Source organism: Heterocephalus glaber, unplaced genomic scaffold, assembly GCF_053883595.1.
Source record: "Heterocephalus glaber isolate CG9 unplaced genomic scaffold, H.glaber_assembly_v1.0 deba00001442, whole genome shotgun sequence".
In the NCBI taxonomy this organism is placed as follows: Eukaryota; Metazoa; Chordata; class Mammalia; order Rodentia; family Bathyergidae; genus Heterocephalus; species Heterocephalus glaber.
Window position 1 is genome coordinate 49,973,724 of NW_028258296.1, and position 18,284 is coordinate 49,992,007.

The window sequence follows — 18,284 nt, forward strand, 5'->3', positions numbered from 1 at the left end:
GGTTCTCAGAAGAAACCACAAAGGAGAGAAAGCCAGCATTTGCACACCTGTCAGACTGAGGTGTTTGGATATAGTCAGAGTAAGAACAGAACATTATAGTTCAAAACAAGGACCTATCCTCAAAATCACACTCAACTTCCTGCATAGCTTTGGACCTAAGCTGACCCATGACCAAAACATGGTCTCCTTTATAAGACCTTGGGTGCCAGATGGAGGGCACTTAGCTAAGTGAATTGGACAGAGGAGGCTGGACCTTAAGGGACAAACTCTGCCATGCCATAGCTGGGAATCTGTAGCAGCAGAGAGATGAATTGCCCAGAGCCTTTTTGAGCCACAGAAGTTGTGAGCAATGGTTTCTACTATCCAGAGACTGTAGCAATTCTTCCTAGGGGTATTCATGAACCAGTTCATGTTCCTATGTGCGTCACTTCAGCCCTGATGGTGTTCTGGGAACATGTTTCATGATCATCATCCTCAACATAAAAGGCAAAAAGAGGGGCAAAGAATTTGGTTAACACTCCAGGCTGATTGTGGTAGTCACCACCAACATTTTTATAAGTAATGCACAGGGATCAACAGTTTTCAAAGAATCTGAATAAATCAAATATATACAGTTCTGAGATTATAGAGGAGGAGGTCAGATGTTGTCTTAGGATCTTGTAGTTCAGAAGGACCATAAATGTGGATATCAATTGATCTTGTCCTGCAAGACAAGACAGCTACAGAGAATGTCAGTTAATAAATTCTCCAATGAAGAGAATAAACTATCGAGAGAGCTGAGGTACCTGACAGGTAAGCTGGTTTACTGAAAATGTAGTATTGCATATAGAAGCCTGCAGCTGCTTCAAGGGACTCCAGGCTCATACATCTTTGCTTTTCCCTCTAGCTGAGGCACAAGAACCATTTAATACCTAGGAGAGAGCCTCTGACATTCAGCTCATCATCAACACATAGGTCAACTGAGGAAAACTGACTGGACTCCAACACTATAGGTTGCCACAGTGTAGCACAGGGTTTCACCCAGAGAAAGAGGAATGCAGGACACATTCTTTCCCTTTTAATGACAATCAAATCAGAAGAAGATGCCCAAGGCTTTTTTTTTTATAAGCAGGGAAATAAATTTCCCCTGATCCATCATTTTTAGTAACATTTTAAAGGATTTCCATTGGGAAATCTCTTTAGGAAGGCATCACGCTGGGCTTCTTATGGTCCCACAGCAGGCATCACAGGGAAAATCAAGGCTGAATAGGAGGATCATGGTCCTTGAGACTGTGCAGTCTTGAGGCTGTATTCCAGCTTGCGACCAAACACTGTGGGCAGTAACGCCGCTGCTAACCCCATGTGCCTGGACTGCTGGCCCATGTGGAAATCTCTGACAACATTTTCCTGTGAGAGACCTGAGCTCCAGGGAGAGCCCACTTCCTGCTGTGTCACCGTGATGTGACCACGAGGGTGGGAACTGGGCCCAGGAAAACTTCCTGCTAGGCTGGGTCGACCCTTGTCCAGAATACTGGCTCAGTGCTGAGCGCATTTCCCTGAGATATCAGGGCCTCTGTCACCGTGTCCCGAGCGCCTCTCTGGCTGCTGCCCTGTCAGAATCTGTCTTACTGCACCCCTGGGGCTCAAGGGCCAAGCACCAACCAATAGCAGACCCTCCTGAGTCCCAAGACAAAGGGACCAGATTTAGAAATCTGGATGACAAAGGTACATGGGAATTTGGAGGTCTCTCGTGCTATCAACAAGGCAAACAAAAAAATGAATAAAATCTCAATTAGAATACAAAAATGTCATGGGATATCTTTGGACAGTAAAACTATGTTGTTTTCTTTTTATTCTGTTGCATTATCCAAGTTTCATATTACTTCGAGACTGAAAAAGGAAGCTTTGTTAAGGAAAATATTATCAGAATAACTAATTGATTCAGTGTAATGTCACTAGCCAAGGAACTCATATCAATATTACCAGTAAAGCCTGACAGCTTAGCATACTAGAAGATTGACTGCTGGGACCTTTTATTTCTCTGAGTCAGGTTCCCCAGATATTGCCTGCACACCAGTATTTTAGTTGTTACTGTGTCATAAAACTCTTACATTTCCTAACAAAAGAACCACATTTGCATAACTTTCTTATTTCACGTAAGATTACAAGACAGCCCACTCAATAGAAAGCTCACTCTGCAGTCTTATAATGAAATGTCGTGATATCCATCTGCTAAGAAAGAATGATGATATAGTGATAATAGCCATTTATTGAGCATTTATGAGTGCTAGCCATGTGCTTGGCTTTGGTTGCTCTACATAGACCTTTAGTCCTTACAACAAAGATTAATGTTGGCTCAGAGATCAGACTGCTGGTCTTGGATCCTGGTTGGATCATTTTTGAACTCTGTTACTTGGGTGGCTACATAACCTGAGTTTCATCATATATAAAATAATGGCAGTACAGCTGCCTGCCCAATAAATTTTTCTTAAGCATTAAATGAGATGGCCCTAGTAAAACACAGCATGGTACCTAAATTGGAATAAGAACTTCATCTATGCTTTATTATAGTAGTACAGAGTATAGGAGGGATAACAGAGTACAATGACACATATGCAATGTGGCCCTGGCCCTTGTGGAATTTATTTGAATTATAAATAGACAGGGCTCTAGGTAACTGGTGAGTATATCCCAAGTTTCCAGATCAAGTCTCCACTGAGTGTTCTCTATTTGTTCAGCCATTGTGATTGGGAGCTGTGAAGGGAGAGTATTAGAGGACACTGCTGACCAGTCCGATGGAGAACATCTGAGAGTTTGCCCCTGATTGCATATGCCACATATCTATGAGACCCATGGGCTGTGTCAGCCACATCTTCAAAGTCATCTTTCCATATCATAAAATGGCTAAAGTTATAAGAAAGACCATGACCTAATGGGGATACTCAATCAAGAAAATTCAAATCGCAAAGTAAATTCCTAGTGAAGGAAAGTTCCAGTGAGTTGCTATATTGTTGCCTTTATTAACTTTATAAAGTTAAAGCCAGAAAAGTTAGAGTCTTCAAATCTGAAGCCTCAGGAGTGAGGATGAGGAAGAGGGGAAAGAACAGACAGCACTTGGAATATTTCCCACATTAAGTTATTTCAGGATTTGGATTGCTAGGTGTCCACATAAAATATCTTCACCAGGAAAGGAAGTTGAGCACATTTTGCTCAAGACCTTTTTCAGCTGTTTGTCAAAGTTAGTGTCTTATAGAAAGAAAAGAAAGGCAAAGACAGCCCTGTTTGTGTTTTATATCCAGAAGATCCCCACAAACTTTTGGGCAACCATGGTCTATAGACTTGCTCTTCCAACTGCATCATGAGCCTTCTCATCATAAGAAAGTCCCTCTAGGACCTAGAGTCTAGGACATCAAGATGACTGAACTATTCTCTTCACAGTGAGAAGCAACCTTCTGGGTTAGCTGGGTCAATGAACAGCTGGGTCTAGCTCTCTGTTTCTTTTCACTCTCTACATCAGCGAGGTGATGTCATCTATGTCCTTGGCTCATCCACTCCCTGTCACATATGATATGTTTTGAAAAAATCTAGATGTGATAGTCAAAGAGGGCTCTGTATAAACATGAAAATTCGTCCCCTGAATGCCAGACCCACTGGATCAGTGAGGAAGCGTTTCAGTTCCAAGAAACAACAGCAGTGAACTTCAGTTTACAGTGTGTGGCAGAGATTGTCAGCTGTCCACCAAGGCTCACCCTTTTGTAGGATTTGGAATGTGGCTTCCTGGTTTCCTTCCATGGCCCACCTCGCTTTTCAGTGGTCATTTATTTGATTTTCTTCCAAGAGAATGTGAGTGGAAGTGATATGTTTGATTTACAAAACCTTCCAAAAGAGCATCTCTATTTTCTTTTCCCTTCTGGAACTGTGATTCCACACTCAGGGTGACCTTAGTAGTCATGTGTTAAAAACAGCAGAGCCTCATTTTCTTGTGTCCCTGAGCTTTCTATCACACTGACCTGAAAACTCCAGGCTTGACTACTCAAGGACAAGAGATGTCTGTAGTGTCTGAGCCAGTTGTCACACACACACACACACACACACACACACACACACAGGGCACACAACACGCACACAGGTATATGTACATAAAACACTCCATGTGAACAGTGGCTTGCCTGGAAATGAATCCTGTTAGCCAGAGACTATGTGACCCATGCAGAAGAGATGCAGCACCTGTGCTCTCCACTAGAGAAGGAACTCAGTGGAAACTACAATGGATGAAAAGAGCCAGCATTTGGGAACCTGCCAGGCTGAGGATGTTCACAACTGATTCCAGCAGTTCTATCCATATTACAGCACTTTGTCTTTTTTCCTTTAATTTCCCTTCTCCTGACCTCTACTGTAGTGGGAAAGGAGGCACAGACAGAGCTGGACAGGAGGCTGAGCCCGATAGAGAGGAAAGCAAAGGCCCCATCCCTGCAGATTGCCAAGCGGGTCAGGCCTGATGATGTAGAAGAAAAAGTGACCCTATGAAGTGGATGAGAAGTTGAAGATTCTGTTGAGTTTGGGTTGACTTTTTCACCCTGAAAATGAGGACTGTTTCTCACTGTCAGTGCAGTGTCAGTATAGGGAGACCTGACAGAGCGGATGTGAGAGGCAGTGACTGGAGAAAGGTACAGCTCACTTTCTGATGCAACTTGTTCAGTAAGTTGGTCAGACTTTTAGCATAGGACTTCTGATTCTGGGAGATAAAGTGTATGTATTTTTTCCATTCTTATTACTAGGTCCAGCTAGAATACATAGATAGTGTATGTAAAACAGACAAAGCACTCTGGAAGGTAGAGAGAAGAGGCACACAGGCTAGAGGCCTTGGGATCCAAAGAACGAGTCAGTTGCCTGAAGCTCTGTTCCTACCTGAGGTGTCCTCTGCTGGGATCTCAGGACGTGCGTCCTAGAAGGGGTAATGTTTTAGCTTAGGGCTTCCCAAATGTGAATGCCCAGGGGGTGAGGATGCTGTTAAAATGCAGATGGAAGACTGCTGTGAGGTCTTGGTGAGGCACTGGAGGCCTGTGCATCCCCTGTGCAGATCCCTGATGCGCACGCTCCCCTGGCCCGCACCTGGGATTCTATGCATGAGGGAGGGAAAGGGGTGCACCTTCTCCACCAGTGTCTTCACACTTCTTGCCGAATTTACCAAGTCCTCCTCCCTATGGAAAACACAAATCTATGGAAAATTAGGTTACTATCTATGGTGCCTAGGGTGGAGTGTCAACTTGATTGGCTTTGGGATGGACCCAGAGGCTGGGGGAGCACACTTCTGGGTTGGTCCTGGGGCAAGTAGCCTTGGGGTCTCTCTGGTCACTAGCTCCTTTCTTTTGGGCACTGTTCTCCTGCTTCTCAGCCACCATGCACTAAACAGCTTTGCTCCGCTATATCCCTCTGCTGTGATCTTTCTGCCTTGGAACCAACTGACCATGTACTGAATTGCCTTGAAAATTGAGCTCAATTAATCTTCTCCCCTTTGAAGTTATGTGTGTGGGTGCTGTGCCCAGCAATGGGAAAGCTGACTAATACGTCTATCTATACATATCTGTCCTAGTCACTCTGAAAAACTGGTAAACTCTCAAAGCTGATTAGCCTATCAGCTTGTAATGTGAACTTTTCACTTCACACTTTCATTACTCAAGAAAATTTTCTGAAATGCAGAGGGCTGAGGGATTCCATGGAGTGTAGGGGTGCTGTCCCGACCAGGGTGCTCAGCCTCATCTGTATCCCTGCTCTTCGGTGGGTCTTGGGCCAGGGCTACCCCACCAGGTCAAGTTGGGTCACTTCTCAGCTGGCCTGTGGCCCTAGGTCCACCCTCACCTATGCGTGTGAGGACAGGACCCTTCTGGGTTGGCAGTGTTGGCAGCTAGCAGAGGGACTCGCTCCAAGCACACCCCTCCCAAGAAGGAGCAAAGGGAGCTCGGCATTCTTGGCAACTCAGTGACTGGCACCATATTTCCCTCAGCTAAGTCTCTTCCTGCCATGTGTTTCCTGCAATAGCCTCTCCTCCCACACACTTTTTTTCCTTGTCAAAAAAGTTTCTATTTTCTTCCTTGAAATCTTTTCCCTGGCCCGTCTGTTTTGTGTTTTGTTTTGTTTCTCTTACTTTCCAGACATCCTTTTTCTAATGAGGTCAGGACAAGCCATCTGGCCACAGGTGACCCTGTAATGTTTTTGGCTTCACTTGAGGACATGGAGTTCAAACATTCAGAAGTCACAAGACCTTTACAAAGATAAATACAGGATGATCTGTGACAAAGGAACTCAGGAGGGAAAGGCATGCTTGCTGAGTGCTAACTATCCCCTAGTCACAGGCGCCAGCCGCTTTTACATGGGAGCATCTCTGCAGAGCAACTGGTCAGGGACCACTATCCCATTTCACAGATGTAGAAGCTGAGGCCCAAGGGGATCAAAAGACTGCCCACGTTCACACAAGTGGTAGGGACAAAGTCAGAATTCAAACCCGGCTACTCCTACAGCTGGTGCCTGGGTTCTGTCCAATGTAGACTGTGCTATAAACTAGACCCTGGGATCTCTGAACTGTGATGCTTCCCCTTTCTCTCTTTAAAGGAGAAGGAAATGGAGGTCCAAGACTGGAGCCTTAGGTACTCACCATGGTGTGTTCCACTGGGCTACCTCCTTTGCTCCAAAAACATCCATACCTTTCACGTCAGGTGTGTGAATGTGCTCTTGAGGATTTCTCAGCCTCCTGATGACAGCAGTGTCACGTGCTCTCCCTCAGTTTCAGCTCCTTCTTAAGATGGGGGCCAGAATTGTACCTAGCCCTTCCAGGAGTCACATGAGAAACATTCAGCACAATGTATGTTTCATAATAAACACTTAACAGCTGTCATTTATCAGGACTATTGCTGCTGCTGTATCTTCCTTATTGTAATTGGTGCTCAGGACAAAGTTCCCTGCTCGTATGTGCCATTTGATCATTCACCACACATTTGTTGTGTCCCTAACTCTGTTGGAGTTATTCTTTGCAGACAAGATATAGACACCAGTGATTGAGATGAGGTCTCTCCTGGTGTGTCATCTCCATCCCAGTCAGGGGAAGGAACATAAACGGGGCAATTTCTGGCAGTGGAAAAACTCTGAAGGAACTAAGGTGAGAAATGGGACAGAGTGACTGGGCCAGGGACTGTGTTTGTAGGAACCACGTTGGAGGTGAGACATGAATGGTGAGAAAGAGCCAGGCAAGCAGAATCTTAGAAGAAACTCTCAGGCCAAGGGGATGAATGGTCCGTCCTGAGACAGGAGTGGGCTCGGCTTGTTTGGCATGTTTGCCTGATCCCAGACTCTCTCCCACATGGGCAGGAAAAAGTCAGAGGTTATAAATGGAGACAGACTCTAGAACAAATACTGCCTGGTCTCACCTCTTGGGAAAAGTTACCCAACCTCTCTGTGCCTCCGTTTCCCAATCTGAAAATTCTAGAAGATGACAGTGGATATGAAATTCGTTAAACATGAAAGCACTCTTGGCACGTCATACTCAGGGAAAACCACTGCTGTTACTGAATGCTGAATTAATACACACAAAGCCCACGAAGAGTTTCTGGAAATAATAAGCAGTCAGTAAGTGTTAGCTGTTATTGTGGGTGCCTAGCCCCTTGTGGGTTTGCAGTAATGTGTCCCCTGAAGAAGCAGGTCATGTTAGGGTCTCCCGTGGTGCCCTGCTGTCTTATGAAAGTGTAGCAAGAGGAGCCGGCATGTCATTTTACCATTTTCCTTTAAGATGCATCAGGATCATCCTTGTGGTTAGGATGACTTTTATCAACACATCTGCCTTACTGAATGGAACTGATTCTGTAAAAAAGTAAAAGAAAGAAAAAAACCGATATTACAAAATTTAGGGCATTTTTTTTGAAACCATTCACTTTTGCCAAATGACTTAACTACTATTTCCTCAGCACTGTCTTATAAAGGGTGGTACATAATTTTCCTGTTTCCTTCATTTCCTGAAAACACTCATTCCCTTCAGGAGGTAAAGTGCTGGGGTGAAAGGGTCAGTTCAAATCCGGTCACTGCAGAGTCTGGGCTGGTTTCAACTGTTTCCCATCGATGTTTTTATGGCTTTCCTAAGTTATTACCTATGCACCATTGGCCCCAGAGACACCGGAGTTCATGGCTGCATGGTTTTGTTCCTGTGTCCCTCAGAAAGTTCACATTTTCTCACAGAACCATGAAAGATTGGGTTTTATGAACTCAAACTGAGAGGGTCCTGGCTGAGACTACTTGGGTGCAAGTCCATTTTGCAAGAGACCTGCTGCTGTTCCTCTGCCTGGAGTGTCTTCCCCAGAAGTGGAGCCACCATGCTGGGCATCAGCACTCACTGGGCAGCCTCCTATTATTCCAACTGCTTGGCCCTTCATAGGGAAACTGATTTTATAGTTTCTCTATTTAGGACATCAAGATAGGTTTCCATGGAAAAATGACATCTTCTAATTAAAAACACAGAGAGGTCACAAGTTTCCCAGAACAACTAGGGCACAGATCCTAAAATGAAAGAAATGAAACATTAGAGAAAAAAAAGTCAGACAAACTTCCAGAGCTGGGTCAGTCCGTAACTTTCCAAAACCTGAATGAGATGCCTGGTAGGGTGGATGGAGGATGCTGAATGGAGAGTGTAAAATCACCATGCACATTGGTGTCGGCTGGCAAAGCCTCCGCTGGGCAACAGATCAGGGATGCTTAGAGAATATTGCTTAAGACTATTATTCATAGATGTCCTGTGAACCTCTGGGTTTCCCTCCTGAGCCCTAAGAAGGTCCATGGAAGGCTAGATATGCGATATCAGAAAGCTGCTCATTCTGAGGGCACACGATCCTACCACTCTCTGCCAATTTCTCTTCTTTGCTGCATTCCTTGTACAGCATTGAGAATAGTGCCTGAAACCTGTGTCATGCTGACTTGCTCTCTCCCACACTAGATTCTCCAGGGAAGGCATGATGTTCTACTTATCTCTGTATGGCCAGTACCTAATATAGTGTTTGGCACATAGCACATGTACAGTAAATCCTTGTTGAGTGAATATTAATAATAATAAGAGCTGCCATTTACTTAAATGCATCGAGCATCAGGATATTATTAATCTTCTTTCACAGTAAAGAAATTGCAGTTCAAAAAGGTAATATAGCTCACATAGTGCATGCTGCTAATAAATGACAGAGCCTGAACTTCAATCCAGCCCTATCTGACTCCAGAGTCAGGAATAAATGAATCCCTGTGGGGCCAATTTCTCTCACTCAGGCTGACTAGCCAACATGTAGTTTGAGAGGCTCCTTCTCCTTCACTGACTGTTTGTTGGCACTGTCAAGTCTCCCAGGGAGTCCTGAATAGAGTAAGCAAGAGGGGGAAATCCACACTGCAGCCTGGCTAGTCGTCTAAGTCATTGTGAAAGGGAAGCCCATGGTGGAGTGGTGAGGATGGTGACTCACCTCTTTCTGCCCGTCCTTGGCAGTGCTCCTATGGGGAAGGAGCGGGCACACTTCTGAGAAGGTAAAGCTATGGCAGGAGAGAAGAGGGACCTACAGTTTCCTTTGCATTTAGAGTGGAACCCTGTTTTGGAAATCCATAGCAATAAGTTGAGTGGATTGAGTCAGTAAGTGCCATGTCACACAAATCCATAGGCACCATAGACATGGAATTTTATGTGAACAGTACCCTGCAGAGCTGGGCAAGAAACCATCTTTCATCTTGCAACAGTGTTTTGAATTCTATGCTATCCGAATGGATATTCACATTAGTAGCCTGTAATAGCTTAAAAAGGCTTTTTATACACATTATTTCATTCTTACCCTGTGAGGTAGGTAGCGCTATTAACGTCTTCAGAGACGATGACACAAATCATTGTGTTATTCAGAACACTGTCCACAGGCTGGAAAGAGCAACATGAATTAGGAGCTTAGCAGAAATGCAAATGCTCAGCCCTAACCCAGACCCTCTGGATCTGGGTGGTTGGGCCCAGGAACTTGAATTTTCACAGTTCCCCAGGAGTAGGCATTTAACCTCTCTGAGGTTTAGCTACTTATTCTATAAAATAGATACATTGTCTATTTAACTTCCTGGACAGTTGTGAAAATCAAATGATTTAGGGTGTGTACTTAGTAAACTTAGTAAACTGTTAAATATCAAACACTATGAACTTTGCTTTTATTGTTTACTATTATTTTTATTTACTAATACTGTATTATAATTATACTATTATATAATTATAGTAGTTTGTATGACTATTATTATATTTCAAATATAAAAATAGGAACTAATGGATAAACTGAGGTTTAAAATATAAAATTATTTCTAGTAGATTCTCATTACATAATCCTATTCTGTGAAGACTAAATTATTTTCAGGGAAGGGAAAATGAAAGCACACTGAGTGAACCCAAGCTGCTGAACAATGACAACAATCATCATGATAATTACTTGTGTGTGAGAAAGAGGTGCCGCTCTGTCTACCCACAGGGAACATGGTTTGACAGAGCAGAAGGAAGATGGGAGGCAGCCTCAGAATACCTGCCTTGGTGTCCAGGCCCCTCCACTTACAGGTTGCTTAATCTCAGACTTTACCCAAACAGCCTTGCTCCTGTATGTAAATTCGACATCATAATGCTAACTGCATTAGAATAATAACGATATATTTGATGAGAGGCTCAGAGAAGAGAATGCCTGTTAAAGTGCTCTGTAAACTGCAATTTACCTCACAAATGCTAATTGTTATGGTTCCTGGCGCTGTTTACAGTAGGACAGACCAAATGGCGCTGAAGAGAGGAAGCAATGGCTCCTGGAGGAGCTCTGAGGACTTACATAATAGGAGGAGGGCCAGGAAGAGAGAAAGCCTAGGGGAAAGGATTTTAGGCTCCTTGGACACTGGTCAGCCAAGTAAACAGTTCTCTTTGGGGAAGTGGGCAGGTAAGGAAGCCAGGAGCCTTGGAGGCAGCAGGTGGTGCTCCAGGGGGCTGACTTTCAGGGCCACACAACCACCAGCACCAGCCCTTCAGAAGTTGCACACCAGACCTGGGGTCCAGCTCAGGCCTCTCCCAGCTGCTTGACTGGCTGGCACCACGTGCACCACAGACGGAAATTTACCTTCGATGTCATCTCCAGATGGTTTTACACCATCACAGAGAAACTGATGGAGTTCTGTTATTCATACATCCGAAAGTGTCTCATTACTGGGCTTGTCATCTGGGGCGAGACCAAGGGTTTACTTCTTATAAGTCATGCATTATATTGTGACTTGCTCCACTATAAAATAAAAATGTTGACTTTTTAAATTATGAAAGGTTTAAAGTATACCATAATCTTAGTAATATGTTCTGGCCTATCTGCTTGATATCAAGAGCTTCTGAGAAGCCCCAGTCAAGGTCAGCAGATGTGTACTCAAGCGCCTATGTGAGACAAAGCTAGGAACTCTGGGATATGTCCATAGATTTGATTTTGTCTCATTCAAGTCCTCCTAGAATAACTATCAGTATCTTAGCGATGCCTTAAAATTTACAAAGCATTTTCACGTTCATTCTCTTACCACTTCACAACCTAATACGTGGAGCAGCTATTTTCATCCTCCGTTCTTACTATTTATTGCTATGAAACAAATCATCCACGAAGCCAGAGGGCAAAACCAATAAAATTCATTCTATTTGTGACTCTGCCACCTGACCTTGGAGGATAGAGCTCACCTGTGCTTCACCCATGGTCATGAACTTCTGAGGCTCACAGATGAGGGACCTGCACCCCTGGAGGCTTCCTCTGTCACCCACACCTGGTGCCTGGGCCAGGACAATCCAAACAGCCAAACGCAGGACAGCCAGCTCCTCCAACTCTGTATCTCTGTTGTTAGTTCCTGACTAGAGGACCAGAAAACCCATGACTCTGATTAGGCTGCTCGCACCAGAGCGTCTCAGAAATTGTCTCTGAACCTGTCTCTCTAATAAAACCTGTGGGCTCCTTGTTGGAGACACATCTTGGTGAGAATTGAATTGTGATAGGTAGTGTGTGAAAGTCTGCTTGGTGGTTGGCTGTAGATGCTACCTAAGTAACTCACTCATTTTCTGAATTCGAGCACTTCTCGTTGTTTTACTGCAGAGGACAAATGGACAGGAATACTGAGTTGGTCACCTTCAATGACCTACCAAGAACTTCTAATTCCTGAAACACATCTTTGGAAAAATCAGCCCTGAGTAGGTGCACGTGCCTACTATGCCTGTGTGGGTTTTGTTTCCAGATTAGCCTACTTTCCAACTCAAACTGGACTTTTAAGCCTCACCGTGGGTCAGCCACCACCACGACTCCCACATCTTAGTCCCTAAAATAAGGAGGCGAGAAGGTAAGTGTCTGGGAAAAGAGCATAAAATGAGAACCTACTCTCAGAGACCTAATCTCCCCTCCACTTTCTAAAGAGCCAGACACACTTTAATTGGATTTATATATCTCAAAGCTGATACAGTTGTACCAAACTCTGAGAGAAAGAGCTATAATGTGAATGTCCACAAAGGATACTTGTCTCCCTCTGATTTTTAACTGCTGTGACTAATCGGGATGAGGGCTGAGTGCATGCAAGGTCTTTTAGAATGCTGATCTACACTCTAGCGAATGTAGAAAATGCCATTCATCTTTGCTTCATTAGAAGGGACCTTTTTTGATGTTTAAAACCTCAACTTCCTGACCAGAATAAAGTCTATCTAATGATCCTTAACCATGCAGTAGCGCACATTCTTTGTGGATCTACTGGTAAAAGCGGCTTCAGTACGTTCTCTCTGAGAAAGACCATTCCAGAGCTTATATACTACCATGTACTCTGCTGCTTTTTTCTTTTAAATCTTCTTTCAAATGTACAGTTTAAGTTCTTCACCGAGTTTTGCTGTGTCTGAGGTGTGATAATAATAATAATAATGATGGCAAAGCACTTGGTATGTGCCAGATAGAAGTACATATGTATATAGAGTCAGTTAATCTTCACAGTAGCATTATGAAGTAGATGCTATTGCTATCCTCGTTCTGAAGATGAGAAAATTGAGGTCCCAGAGTAACTGGCTCAATGTCAAACGTCTAGGAGGTGGTAGAGCTGAAATTTAGGCCAGGCAGTTTGGCCACAGAATCACTGAAAATTGATATATTTGGGGTATGGACAAAGCCCAAAGTGTTCATAAAACTCTAGGAGCACCATCAGTTGCATGCCACTACCATGCAGGAGGCTTATGATTCAGGAGGGCCGGCAGAGTACCTCATCACTGCATACTCTGATTGGTCAGGTGTGGGACGTGATTTAAACAGGACCAATCAGATTTCAGAAACATGCACAGATTCTGAGAGGAAAGCTCCCTCTCCCTGAGCTGCCAAGAGCTATTTTAATCATCAGGAAAGGAGCTCCTTCATGAGGATGAAGTCCATATGGAGAAAACCTGAACTGAGAGATGGGCGGGAGGGATAGAAGTGATGACATTATTTGACCCAGCTGGAGCTCATAGCCATGCTTCTTGATTTTCCTATTACACGGTCCTCTATTGTACACGCTCACCTTTGCTAAGTCAATTTGAACTAGCTGTTATTTTTCAGTGAAGGAATTTGATTGAAACACGGATTTTTTAAAAGCAAAAAACTCTTAAGGGAGATAGTACTGGGCAGGGCAGAACCAGAATCACCATGTGTAAGTTTCATGGAAGCAATTTTGGTTCATTATAAGTCAATATTCAGTGACTGTCACATTGTAAGTGTTTAAAAAAACAGAAAATATACTTTTGTTCAATAAAAGACTTAGCCTAAATATGTGGGTATGAATAATCCCACAGTAAAAGGAATAACTCAAATTTCATTGGTGTGTTACATGCACACACATATAGCCCTCATAATTGTCCCTCATAATTATTTCCAAGTGTCTCTCGTGGCAGCAAACAGTGCTGTTCTGGGCTCGGCTGCCTCAGCATTGGGCTGCTCTGTCAGAAGTGGTGATGCCCTCAGGTTCAATGGGAAGCGGCCGGAGGTGAGAACAGGGCAGATGTATTCTCCTTTGGAAGTGACGCACCATCTGCTGCACTGCTCCTTTGGGAGTGACATGTCTGACAGAGCTTTAGGTGCAAATTCTTGTTGGGTTTTGTCCTCAGCTCCTCTGTTCTTCCTAGAAATCATATACTAACTTAATGGAGGCTAGACTTGGAGGTCACACCCAGTGACAGAGATTGAGCTACGTTCTCAAATGCCCCTCAATGCTGAGGTTAATGGTTTTTGCTGGGAAATGTTCATTATGCCTCTTTCTTTTGCCCTGGGTTTGGATCCCAAGAAACTTCTCAGGTCTCTGTAAATGAACTTCTAGTGTTCACTTCTTCACAGACACTGAACATACCCGGACTTGTCTGACCTCACATGTATCACACACTAATTAAATACAAGGTTCAGAGACAGAGATCAGAGATGGAGCTAGAAGGTCTAGAAAACTGAAATAGAAAGGTCGCTAGAAGACCCAACAGGAATTTGACTTTCTACCAGGAACAGGGAAGATCCCGAGTGAAAAAGGAAAAAACCAAAAGAATTCCTTCCAGGGAAAAGGAGGTCAGCTCTGTTCTCTCTCGTTGTTTCTGGCAACATCAGAGCAGATTTTTGCAGCCTTCCTGCTTCTTTAGTAGTGGGCTTGGCAGGTGCCAGTTACTGCCTATTAAAGGATATATGTATTTTTAAGCTAAAAATCAAAATTCTCATAAAAATATAAAACTAAGATATATCAAAGATTTTTGACTTATTCAAAGGGAATAAATAAGATGCCATAACTGAATTAGAGGAGAATTCACAAAGTGTACACATATATAGACAATGGAGAATAGTCTCAAAATCACTCAAGGTGATACCAATTGCATTTCTGTGGACAAGAATCATTTTCATCAATATCAGTACTGTATAATTTACAGTTTTAAAAGAAGCTCAAGGATAATGAAAGACAGTAATGTATTAGGGTTTCTTGAGAAACAGAAGCAAGAAGAGATAGATAGGCAGATGAATAAATGATAGACAGAAGACAGACTGCTGTTATGAGAGATTGAGTGATGCTATTATTGAGGTTTCAAAAAAATCCCACACTCTGCCTGCCTACAAAATGGAGACCTAATGATGCTGGTGATATAGCCCAGCCCCACAGGCCTAAGAACCAAGAGTCTCAATGATGTGAGTCCCACTCCAAACCTGAAGGCCCAAAAATCAGGGCTTCTGAGGTCTCACTAGAGGAGGAGCTAAAAAACATAGTAGATTTTCCCATCCAACATTTTCTTTCAACTAGACAGGCCTTCAACAGCTTGAATGATGCTGGCTGGTTATATTGGTAAGAGAGAACTTCATTAATCAGTTTACTTTATCCAAATGCTAATATCTTCCAGAAACAATCTCATAGACAGCTTGAGAAATCATGTTTTACCTGCTCTCTAGGCAGCCCTTATCCCAGTTAAGATAACGTATACATGGACCATGGACAGGGAATAACTTGGAAATGTGCAAGGAGTCATCACTTCTGTGCAGTTCTTCCATAGCCTTCCTTCCACACCAATTAGTATGGGATTTCCAGTCAGCAAGGACAGGAGCCCTTAATCAGGAGAACAGGGCCAGTTCCAGACAAGAAGAAGCACTGTGTACATCTGGCCACATGAGAGGAGGAAAAAACCCTAATGGCCCTGATGGAATGGATAAAGAGGAAGATCCGGAAATGCTGGGAGACTCCATAGAAGCTCATTTAGAAAAGGAATTGCATTTCAGTTATGGCAGGTAAGATACATGAATCTTGTACTTGAAATCAAGTGGTGGTGGTAGATATGAATTCAATCAGAGTTTGTCAAGCTGTGTTTGGGAGAAACTTTAGGTCTCCGTGTTGAGTCCTCAGATAGCATGACTGGGGCACAGAGTGGTCAATGGGATAAAGATCTGTGTCCCCTCTTCCAATCCTATCATTAGAGCAGCTCCACTTCTCATTTACATCATTGAGGAATGCATTAGATTTCATTTGAACAAATAGCTAAAAAATAAATTGAGCTGGGCATGGTGGCACACACTTATAATCCCAGCACCAGGGAGGCTGAGGCAGGAGGAGTGCCATGAGTTTAAGGCCAGCCTGGGATACCTAGTAAGTTCAAGGTCAGCCTGGACTGCATAGAGATTCTGTTTCAAAATAAAACATCCAAACAAAACGAAACAAGAGAGTTGAAAAATAAATATATGTGAAAATAACCAAAGTGCTGGGTAAATGGTTGATATTCTTTAAAATACAATAATTTTTTAAATTTCATGTGACTGCATGCTATATGATAGATAAAGTGTTACAAATAGGAATTGGTTGTTGAGTTATCCCAGTAGTCTTCAGTATTTAGGGTACTAAGTGGAGGGTTAGGACTTTGCCATCCATACAGCAATGCTCCTCTGACTCTTAATTAAACTCCTGTTCCTATAAACAAACAAAAAGTGGCTTCTAACAAGGTTAACAAGCAAAGTAAACAACCACCCTCCCCCCACCTTACAATTCACAGTCAATCCCCTCGTCCGCTGGCTTTTGTTCATCCTCTTGTACTACTCTGGCTGAAAACTTAAGTCCTTGCATTTTGCACGCCATTAATCTCTAAATTTTTGTCATTGTAAGTTCTAATTTCAGAAATGATGGATTTGTCTTTGCTCTTCCTATGATCTCCCAAGTTTGACTCCTCAGTAGAGAATCCTTCCTTCTCATGGGTAGAAAAGTGATGAACGTATAAATCCTACCCTCAAAGAAGCAGCTTTCTCACGCTGGATCTCAAGCCCAGAAATTCACCATGACACCACCTTCTCTTCTTGGTCTCACTAGATGATCTTCATACTCTACTGTATCAAGGAAAGATGGTCTTCTGGCTTTGACTGAGTCAAAATCCCTCTGTTGTCATAAAATCATGGACTTCAACTCAACTCATATTACATTTGCAATATTATATTAATTTTTGTGATTATTTGATATTTTTCCCACCAGATCTGTAAGCTTTGAACTGTAAGACAGAAAGCACATGATTCCACCAACATCTGTGTCTCCAGCACCCACCATAGCAGCTCCTCAAGGTATTTTATTGAATGAATAGGTGACTCGCCATATTTTTAAAGTAAGAAGTCAGGCTGTGTGGTTTGACAAGTCCCCGCCTCCTCCTTTGGGCCTTTACTCAAAGCCCTGCTTAGTGAGGCTTCCATGGTCTCCATACCTAGAATTTGTGTCCTTCCCAGAACTTAACACCCTACCCCCCTACACCCCATGCTCTCACCTCTTCTTCAATTTTCCTGCTCAGCACTTAGCATAGGATAAGTGCATGTGATTTATTCATTTGGTGTTTGTCCTCTTCTTGCCTCCAAGACCAAAAACTCCATGATAGCAAATATTTTATTTTTGTATATACTATTTATTGATATATTCTCAGATCCTAAAACAATGAATGGCATAAATTCAGTGCCTGGCACATTGTTGGTGCCCATTCAAATTGGTTAAAGAAATGAATAATCTCTTAAAATGGGAAAGGAAAGTGGGACAGAATATTGTAAATTGGAATTGTTCTGGAAAAACTAGTGCAGGCCACTGCAATCATCTCTTAAGTGGCCTCCTGATTCTACCTTTACCCTTCTTCTGACTGCTCCCCACAGAGTAACTATAATCATCTGATTTCAGAGCAAGTCAGGGTAATCACTCTACTGCCCCAAACACCCTAGAGGTGTCTCATCATACTTACAACATCCACGGTGCCTACCTACAAGGTCCAAGGTGGTCCAGCCCTTGCTGCCCGCTTTGATTTCCTCTCTCTCTACCCCACTCTGCCCCATCCCAGTGACCTCCTTGATGCTGCTGCAGTTGGCCAAGCCCATCTGCACCTCACAACTGCTCTGAGCTTTGTTCTCCTTCTCCTGGATATTTGCATCTCTCTCTGCTTCTGTCTTTCTATCTCTTATCACTTCTTCTGGAGAATTTTCCTAACTCTATCTAACATAGCCACACTTTCCTCATTGTTCTTTATCTCTTTCTCCCCTTACCCTGACTTATTGTTCTTTGGAAGAATCATAAATATTTTCTATAGTGATATGTGTAATACATCTATGGTTAGAAAGTAAACTCCATGGAGCAAGGAATTTATTTTCTTTGCTATCTAATCCCTAATACTTAGAGAAAGCCTAGGCATTAAATAAACACTTGTTAATTGGAGAAATGAGTGATGATATATCCTGTATGGACTCCATTTTTATCATACCAAATAGTAGGTAGAAAAAGGAAATTTAGATTCAGTT